Source organism: Tupaia chinensis, unplaced genomic scaffold (genome assembly GCF_000334495.1).
Source record: "Tupaia chinensis unplaced genomic scaffold, TupChi_1.0 Scaffold000623_1, whole genome shotgun sequence".
NCBI classification, from domain to species: domain Eukaryota; kingdom Metazoa; phylum Chordata; class Mammalia; order Scandentia; family Tupaiidae; genus Tupaia; species Tupaia belangeri.
Window position 1 is genome coordinate 574,621 of NW_006160143.1, and position 9,752 is coordinate 584,372.

Sequence of the window (9,752 nt, forward strand, 5' to 3'; positions counted from 1 at the left end):
ATATGTGTGTGTGTGTGTGTATGGTTTTTGCCATAAGGTACATATACTCGCCAGAGAGAGACAGTGAGAGGGAAAGTGATAAATCACCCCCCAAGGGCGAAGGGCGTGTCATAGTCCTCCTTCATTCTCCTCTTGGGATTTTGGGCACAGATGCATATCACTTGGTGTGTTTTTCAAACCACCAGGTCTGGAACTAGAACCATAGCTGGCCATATGGGAGTCCAGCGTCTTAACCACCATTCCACCTGCTGGCCCCTCACCTAGAATACATTATAGAATTCAATGCATGAGTGGTCCAAAATTATCTTTTGCCTATTTTTTTTTAAAGAAAAGATGCACTGAAGACAAAGAAGTAGGTTTTAATGATATTAGAGAAGTTTTGTGTTATGAGATATGTGAATTGTGGCTTTTTTTCAGTTCCTCATATGGAATACACACCCTGTATTTACCAGGTCTTTGTACATCCTCTATTCTTTTTTCCAAGTTAACTCCTTATCTCCCCTCAGAACTCAGGTGTGTCATCACTTTCTGGGAAACCTTCCTTCACCTCCTTGCCTTGGTCTATTGCTCTTATTATGTGTTAGCAAAGCACTGTGCACCTCTAAATTCAGCTTTTATGACAACTGTGTTTATGTATTCATGTGTATGATTCTTTCTATTCATGCTAAATTCCACCAGGATATAGACTATAGACCACAGCCACCCCCCAACACACACACACACACACACACACACACACACACACACACAATTTTACCTCCCATTATATTTTCAGTTCTTAGTAAAATCCCTGGCATAGCTTAAGTGTGATAATTAATAAATGAACACACTTCAAGATACCAGAACATGGGAACCAGCAGTTAGCGTAATGGCTATGTTGCTGATTCCCATGTAGTCGACCGCGGTTCGCGTCCCGGACCCGGTGGCTTAAAACTCACGCCGGGCGCGTGTACGTGTGTGCCTAAGATCCCGAGAGGAGAATGGAGGAGAAGGGATTGTGGCGTGACCATCCCCCCTGGGGGGTGATTTCTTGCTTTCTGTCTCTGTCTCTCTCTGTTTGTCTGGCGGGGCGCACGCTCCCTATAGCGAAAATTTCCCCAAAAAAAAAAAAAAAAAAAAAAGAGAAAAAAAAGATACCAGAACATTTTCTAGGCACAAACGAGAACATTATTAAATTTAACTTAAAAATGTATTTTAAAGAATTTCATAGCTTTTAATAAAAGTTACACTTCTTCCTTTGGCACACATGCTTGTTGGGTTCTGTGTCGCCTGAAATACTGCCTTGGAGCAACCGATAAGCCACAAACTGCCCAAATACCTCCACCTGGAATCTGGATTGCAGCCTGACCCTAATGGACCGTGCACCTCAGTTCTACCCATCCCTGGACTGTTCTCTGCCTTTGTGAATGACACCACTTTATCTCCTCCCCGTTGCATTTCTTTGATTGACTAATCCTGGTTATCTCTGTACTAACTTTGCTATTTTCTTTTTAAAAAATTCTGCCGTATGGACAGATTGGCTGGCCTCAGCTCTCCAGCAGAGTCCCAGTTTCATCTGCAGTCCCAGCAAGGGACTTTGAGGCAGGGCCACCCCTGGCCCCAGCCCCAGCTCCAGCTAGCTCTCCCAACTCCAGAGCACTCCTTCTCAGAAAGGTAGGCAGTTTTTTTTTTTTTTCTCTTCTGTCTTTTGTTAATTTCCTACTCCTCCTTGCCCCACAGACTGGCCTCAGCTCTCTAGCAGAGCCCCAGTTCCATCTGCAGCCCCATGGCAAAACGGCGCACCGCATTAGTGTGCAGTGTACAACTTTTTCTTTATTCTCCTTTGTACTCTTTCTTCCCCTCATATGTTGTCCTTTCCTCCTCATCCTCCACCCTCCCAGAGGGACTAGACTGGTCTAGAATCACAGTTCTGAAACACCCTAGTATTGTAAGGCTTCCTGGGATCCCCCCTTCTACTGAACCACCCACGAAAAAGGAAATTCTGTGTTTTATACACCTGAATCCCGGAGGAAATAGACAGGTCTAGAATCACAGTTCTGAAATACTCTAGTATTGTGAGGTTCTCTGGGATCCTTTCTTTTACTGAACCACCTAAGAAAAAGGAGATACTGCTCTTCAGACACCTGAATAGATTACTCCTCCTGAGACCACTTGCTAAACACGACAGAATAGACTTCAGCACACATCAGTCCACACCAAAAGGGAAACATACTTGCTGAAGGAACAGTCTCCTAAAAGGTATTCAAAAGTAAATACATCTCCCAATGGCTAGGAGTAGAAGAGCCTCAGGGGTTACATTAGCAGGCAGGCAGAGGTGATGGATGGTCCAGGAGGAAAGGCTGTAACAGTTACAGATCATGGGACTTTTCCACTTAGTTATTTACTTGTCTTTGAAGTATGACAACCTCCCCTCCCTTCCTCAGCCAGTTTCAGCTGCTGTGCATCTTCCGCTCACTAGCTGGCCTTCCATTGCTGAGCCCTACTGCATATCTTGTGGGTGGCCGGGCTGGCCATCTCCTGCCTTCATGTTCACACATGTTTACCAAGGGTTTGGAGGATGGGGCTGGAGAATGAAGCCCTTGGACCACCAAATAAGTTAGGTACTGTTAAGAGAAAAATAAATCAGCCAATTTAATAGAGTATAGAGTTTTAACAGAGCAAATCTTAACATGATTTAAATCAGGACGTTGTCCCGGACTTCCAGACAACTCCCGTCAGCCCCATGGTCACCTTGGCATTTAAGTCGGTAGAATAGGCGTACAAAAAACCTAAGTGAGGGGATGAGGTAGGGAATGATTGGTTACATTCTGGAGTCTGTCTGTATTAACATGGTTTAAAAGGCGAGATACCTGTGATTGACTCAAACCTAGCTGCTATGATTGGCTGTAACCTAGCAAGCACCTCAGAAAAACAGCCTAACCTGTACGATTTCAGCTTATCCATAGGAATCAAAATGTGGGAGTACAGTGGCTGTTTTAGGCCAAAATAGTTTAACAGTTTTATATGTTCTTCATACTCGGAGTTCTTGTTCTCCGGAACTTTTAAGTTTCTATGCTTTCACCTTCCTTCCCACCTCTCTCTTTTGCTTTACCATTTTTTAAAAAGAATTACTTAATTTAATTTATTATTTCTATTTTAATTTGAGCAGAGAGAGACAGACAGAGACAGAGATGAAAAAATGAGAAAGCAAGTCACCAGGTCTAGGACTCGAACTGTGGTCGGCCATGTGGGAGTCCAGTGCCTTAACTACCACACTATCTGTGGGCCCCTCTTTTCACCATTTTATCTTTCCACTCATCACATCCTTCCAAGGGCTGGCCTCTTACCATGCCATCAAAATCGCCTCCTTGGGACCAGCAGTTAGCGTAATGGCTACATCACTGAGTTCCCATTTAGCCAACCGCGGTTCAAGTCCCGGACCTGGTGACTTAAACTCACACTGGGCGCGTTTGTGTGCGTGCCCAAGATCCTGAGAGGAGAATGGAGGAGAAGGGATTGCAATGTGGCCATCCCCCCTGGGAGGTTATTTTTCGCTTCCTATCTCTCTGTCTCTCTCTGTCTTTCTGGCAAGTGCACATGCCCTATAACAAAAACCTCTAAAAAAAAGGAATCGCCTCCTTTGTCAACAACAGCACTTGAACAGAAATTCAAGGCTCAGGCTAGGTGGGTGATCTGCAGATTCATGACTAGGACATAGATGTAAACACAACTATATTTCTGAAGCCCCGGTGTGAGGGTGACTTCAGTGATGAGGGGTTTGCTGAGACGGAGGGGCTAGTCCAGATCTACTTCATCAGATTTGTTCATCAACTCCAGCAGCGTACCAGCGGATTTGAGATGAAGTGTGAATCCGGTCTCCTGACCTGGGGAGATTCCCCATGACTTTCTTACTTCTCTTTTTGTAACCTGCTGATCCCTCTCCCTTCCTCCTCACTTTACTAGAGTCATCTCTTGTTCCAACTTTACACCTTCACAAAGTATTCCAGATTCTTGATGCTTTGGTACTCTTCTCTGAGAGATCAGGTTTTCTCCTTTAGAACAAACTTCTAATGGGACTAGTGTGACTTACTCCTCAGGGCCTGTTCTTCTCCATCCCTGTGCCATAGAGGAGCACTAAGAGAGGGCAGTGGGGAGAGAGGGAGTCAGAGTAGGTGGATAAATACGTTTAGCAATTGTTCATTTTCACCCTCTTGTTGTACACAGGTGAAATGAAAGGTTCAGAGACATAAACTTGCCCTTTGGGAATCACATGGGGTTTTCCCAAGAATATATGGCTTCCTGCTCTTATCCATCTCTTCCGTGGTTTCTTTCCTGAGACCGCCTCTCAATAGGATCCTTTCATTCACTATGGGATGCTTGATAATTGTTCCGTTTTCCTTCTACCAAGACTCCATTGAAATCCAGCAGGCTGTAAGTTATATTCTGGGGATGTCAGAAAGTTTCTTGAGGGAAGCCGTAGGAGGACAGGATTCCCTGAGCTTCCAGAATGGTATATGCGCGCCTTCCCCAGAAGGTGGCAAGATGGTGCAGCAAGTGTGCACACTGATCGTGTAATATTGCGACATTGTCTAAATTGTAAGGAAACCCCTCTGTGGAATCTGTCCCCGTTTCCATCCCCCCTCCCCCGCCGTATCTCTTGGGAGTTCTCAGTGTAGGAAAGGCGGATCTGCAGAGGCAAGTTCTGCTCTCTTTTTCACTTCCACTATGTTTTTCTAAGCTCAAGAATAAGGTAGTACTCAAAAGAAAAGGGACTGCTCTATCATTTAAAAAAATAAAATAAACTTAGAAAATAAAAGATGGCCTGCACAGGTGTGCACCGCATGAAGAAATATTCTGGGGTCACATAGTGTAACATAAACTAAAATCAACTCATATAAATACAATCCTGGAAAAGTAGTAAGAATGTTTTAAATTAGAAATATGTAAACAGCATGTTGAATTAAGGGGAATTAAAAATATCAACGTACTGGAGCACGTCTGTTGTTTGGTTTGCTTGGGAGTTAAGGTGGCTGGATTCCATATGGCTGACCAGGCAGGTTGAGTCCTAGCACAGGTGGCTTGAAAACCATGCTGGGCTCATGTGTGTGTGTGTGCCCAAAATCCCAAAAGGAGAGAGAAATGGAGGAGGAGAAATGGTGGCACGAGCATTCCCTGTGAAGAATGATTATTCACTCCCCTGCACTCCCGTCTCTCTTTCGCAAGTGCACATATCCTCTGGCTAAATTAAAACAGAAAATATAAAGGCTAAAATACAGTGTTAAATCTGCTATACTAATTTGTTTTTTTGTCAATTATACTCTAGTAAAACTGAAAAACAAAACAAAATCCCAACACCATAAAGGTAAATTAATATTAAAGAAGTATAAATCCACACACATGGGAATTCATACCTTTCTAAAATGATTATCTTTTATAGAAATACAGTAAAGAAAAATATTTTATTTGAATATATCGAAAAAAGGTGGCAAACAAAACATTAGCTTATATTTCCTCAAATGTACTAAAATACTATTTTAAATCAGTTTTAGGTGGTTTCCCCTACTTTATTACTTAGGAAAATTGATTGCACAAAGCAAAATCTTGTCCTATGTTTCTAGGGAAATTTTTACCTTGGGCAAAAGGTTAACAAATGCGGTTCTGAGAGTTAGTCTATGGGACAGCCCCAGATCAAAGCATAGGAAGGGGAATTTCTTCTTAAAAGAGTCTTGGCCACAAACAGAAGTTTGAGTAAAAAATGTGGTTAGGCACTGATAAATTTTTTTCAAGTAAGGCAGAAATAATTGTATCTTACAATGTTATAAATGTTTATATTAGATATTTTTTTCCTTTGGAATTTATCATCTAGGTGATTTTAATTTAGTAGTAAGCGTAATATTGATTTTGTTAATTATCGTTAGGTTATCATCAGATTCTTTCCACTTCGCTCGGTTCTTTGGAGTGGTTTGCAAATTCTGTAACCTCGAAATTGAAAACTGGAGTGTGGTTATGTTCATCTGTTTAACAGTGTAATATCTGGTGGAGTAATAAAATTGTTTCTCTTTTCCTCTTTCGCTTTGTTTTGTAGATTCTGATAATCTTCTCATTAATACAGTTACCTGTAGCTTCGATGTTTGGCATATGCTATTTCAACTGTTTTACTGTGTATTATTATTATGTTTTTGTAGATATTTTGGATTTTTAAAATACCTATTCTTGTCTACCATTTATCACATATTACAAAACCAAGGTAATTTACATAGCAATTCATAAAGTATTTGTAGAAAAAAAGAAATGTTGAAAACAAATAATTTAGACATTTGATGCAGGAACTATGTAGAAGAATTTTAAACTAAATCAAAAAAGGTAAAGACAAAAGAAAATCATTATAAAAGCTGTATTATTAAAATAGAAATGAAAATAAATCGTATTATAGAAGTTATGAATAAGCTGTAAACTGTATTTTTGAAAAAATTAATAAGATATCAACTAAATCTAGAAGGACTGATTAAAAGAAAATAATGGCAAAGTAAAAACACTGGAATTTAAAAAGCAAGTGTTAATGACCAAAACTAAAATAACTATTTAGGGGCCGGCAGGTGGTGTGTTGAAGAGCACCACACTCCTACATGGCTGGCTGCAGTTCGAGTCCCAGACTAGGTGGCTTTCCCTCTCTCTCTCTCTCCTTTTCTCTCTCTCGTTCTGTCCATCTCTGATCAAATTAAGATGAATAAATAAAGTTAAATAAAATAATAAAAAATAACAATTTATACAAGAAAACTACTTACAATTTATGTCAGGTGTTTTGAAGTCAAAATAAAAGGAAAAATTTTAATGAAACTATAAATGCTGAAAATAAAACCCTATGGAAGAAGAAACCCTTAATATACCAGTTATGATAAATATTGAGCTCAAAGTCCAAATTATAACTAACCTAAAGATTCCAGGTCTTATGTATTAGACATTTTCTTTTTCTTTTTCTTTTTCTTTGAGAGGTTTTTGCTATAGGGCACGTGGCTAGACAGACAGAGAGAGACAGAGAGATAGAAAGCGAGAAATCACCCCCCAGAGGGGATGGCCACGCCGCAATCTCTTCTCCTCCATTCTCCTCTCGGGATCTTGGGCACGCACGCACACGCACCTGGAGTGAGTTTACGCCGCCGGGTCCAGGACTTGAATAGCAGTCAATTACGTGGTAGTCCAGTGACATAGCCATTACGCTAACTGCTGGTCCCATGTATTAGACATTTTTAGGATATAGAAGAGTGTGGAAAAAATAGTCGAAATCATTTTGTGAGGCTAAGATTATTACAGTGCAAAAACTCAGCTAACTGACAGAATACTTAAACCCAATACACAAATAAAATTGAAGCCAACAGATAAACCAATTACCCAAGTGTTGTCATCTAATTTTATCTATGAATTGAAGGAAATTAAATTTAAACTTATAATGTATGTGTTTATTTTTTTTTCCAGGAGTATAAGAGAAATTGAACCTTAGAAAATCTAGTAGTGTTTTTGTCTATATTAAGAAGCTAACGGGGAAAAACCCCATCTGATCATTTCATCACATGACTGATAAAACCATTAATAAAATTAACATACAGTGATAAAAATATATTATCAATCTCAAATTAACATTAAAACTAGAACCAGGACAAGGTCATCTGCTATTGCCAGTCAGGAAATAGAAACAAAAGACGTTGAAATCATGGGACCAGCAGTTAGCATAATGGCTATGTCGCTGGACTCCCATGTAGTTGACAGTGGTTCGAGTCCTGGACCCGGTGGCTTAAACTCCTACCGGGTGCGTGTGCGTGCGTGCCCAAGATCCTGAGAGGAGAATGGAGGAGAAGGGATAGTCGCATGGCCACCCCCTTTGGGGGGTGATTTCTCGCTTTCTGTCTCTCTGTCTGTCTCTGTCTTTCTGGTGAGCACACGCACCCTATAGTAAAAACCTCTCTCTCAAAAAAAAGTTGAAATAATTGTTTTTATAGATAATATGGTTTTCTTTATGGGACGAATAATAAAAAAATAATAATAAAAAAGACTCAGCAGTTTAGGTATATAAAGGTCATAACTACTGGGGCCAGCAGGTGGCAGGGTTGTTAAGGCACTGGACTCCCACATGGCTGACCACAGTTTGAATCCCAGACCTGGAGGTTTGAAAATCACACTGGGTGCATGTGCATGCATGCCTAAAACCTCAGGAGGAGAATGGAAGAGAAGGGACTGTGGAGTGGTCATTCTCCCAGGAGGTGATTTCTCACCCTCTCTCTCTCTTGTGTCCTTGGAAAAAAAATAAAAAAAAAAAAAAAAAAAAATCAATAAATAAAAAATAAAGTTCACTATGTTTTTTTTTCTTTTTCCTAGTAGAGATTTTTGCTATCAGGAAAATGTGCTTGCTGGAGAGATGGAGAGAGACAGAAAGATATACTGAGGCTGGCAAGTGGAGTGGTGGTTAAGGGCCCTGAACTACCCCATGGCCAGCAGCGGTTAAAGTCCCAGACCTAGTGACTTGCTTTCTCACTTCTCCTCTCTCTCTCTCATTCTGTCTCTCTCTGGTCAAATAAAATAAATAAAATTAAAATAATAAAAATTAAAAATAAAATAAGGATATACGTAAGGAAAAGAAGTAGGTTCTAATTATATTTGAGAAGTTTTGTGTTATGAAATATGTAAATTGTGAACTTTAAAAAAATTTCTCATATGGAATATACTCCCTGTATTTACCAGGTCTTTGTACGTCCTCTGCTCTTTTTTCCAAGTTAACTCCTTATCTCCCCTCAGAACTCAGATCTGTCATCCCTTTCTGGGAAACCTTCCTCCAAGTCCCTGCCTTGGTCTATTGCTCTTATTATGTGTTAGCATAGCACTGTGCACCTCTAAATTCAGCTTTTATGACAACTGTGTTTATGTATTCCTTTGTATGTTTCTTTCTATTTATGCTAAACTCCACCAGGTTACAGACTATATACCACCCCTCCCCCAACACACACACACTTAATTTTATCTTCCATTATATTTTTAGTTCTTACTAAAATGCCTGGCATAGAATTAAGTGTAATAAATACTTGTTCAATTCATAAAGGAACACACTTCAAGATACTTGAACGTTTTCTAAGTACAAATGATAATATTGTAAAATTTAACTTTAAAACGTAATTTAAAGAATTTGGATAACTTTCAAAAAGGTTACACTTCTTCCTTTGGCACACATGCTTGTTGGGTTCTGTGTAGACTGAAATACTGCCTTGGAGCAACGGATAAGCCACAAACTGCCCAAATACCTCCACCTGGAATCTGGATTGCAGCCTGACCCTAATGGACCGCGCACCTCAGTTCTACCCATCCCTGGACTGTTCTCTGCCTTTGTGAATGACACCACTTTATCTCTTCCCCGTCACATTTCTTTGATCGACTAATCCTGGTTATCTCTGTACTAACTTTGCTATTTTCTTTTTTAAAAATTTTTTGACAGTTGGCACATGTATTTCTTAGAGTCTGAGAGACACAGAAAGAGGCAGATGGAGAGGGAGAAAGAACCCTCGATAGGGCATGATCACATTACAATTCCTGTTCTTCCAATCCTCAGCCCTGTCAGGATTTGGGGCATGCATGCACACACACCTGTCGTGTTTTTCAAGCTGTTGGGACTGGACTCAAACCTTGTAGCAGGTCATGTGGGATCCAGCTGCCTTAAACACCACACCATCCGCTGGCTCTTTCACTGGTAGCGTTTTCTGTTCCATTTCTGTAACCAATTAGGCATGTTT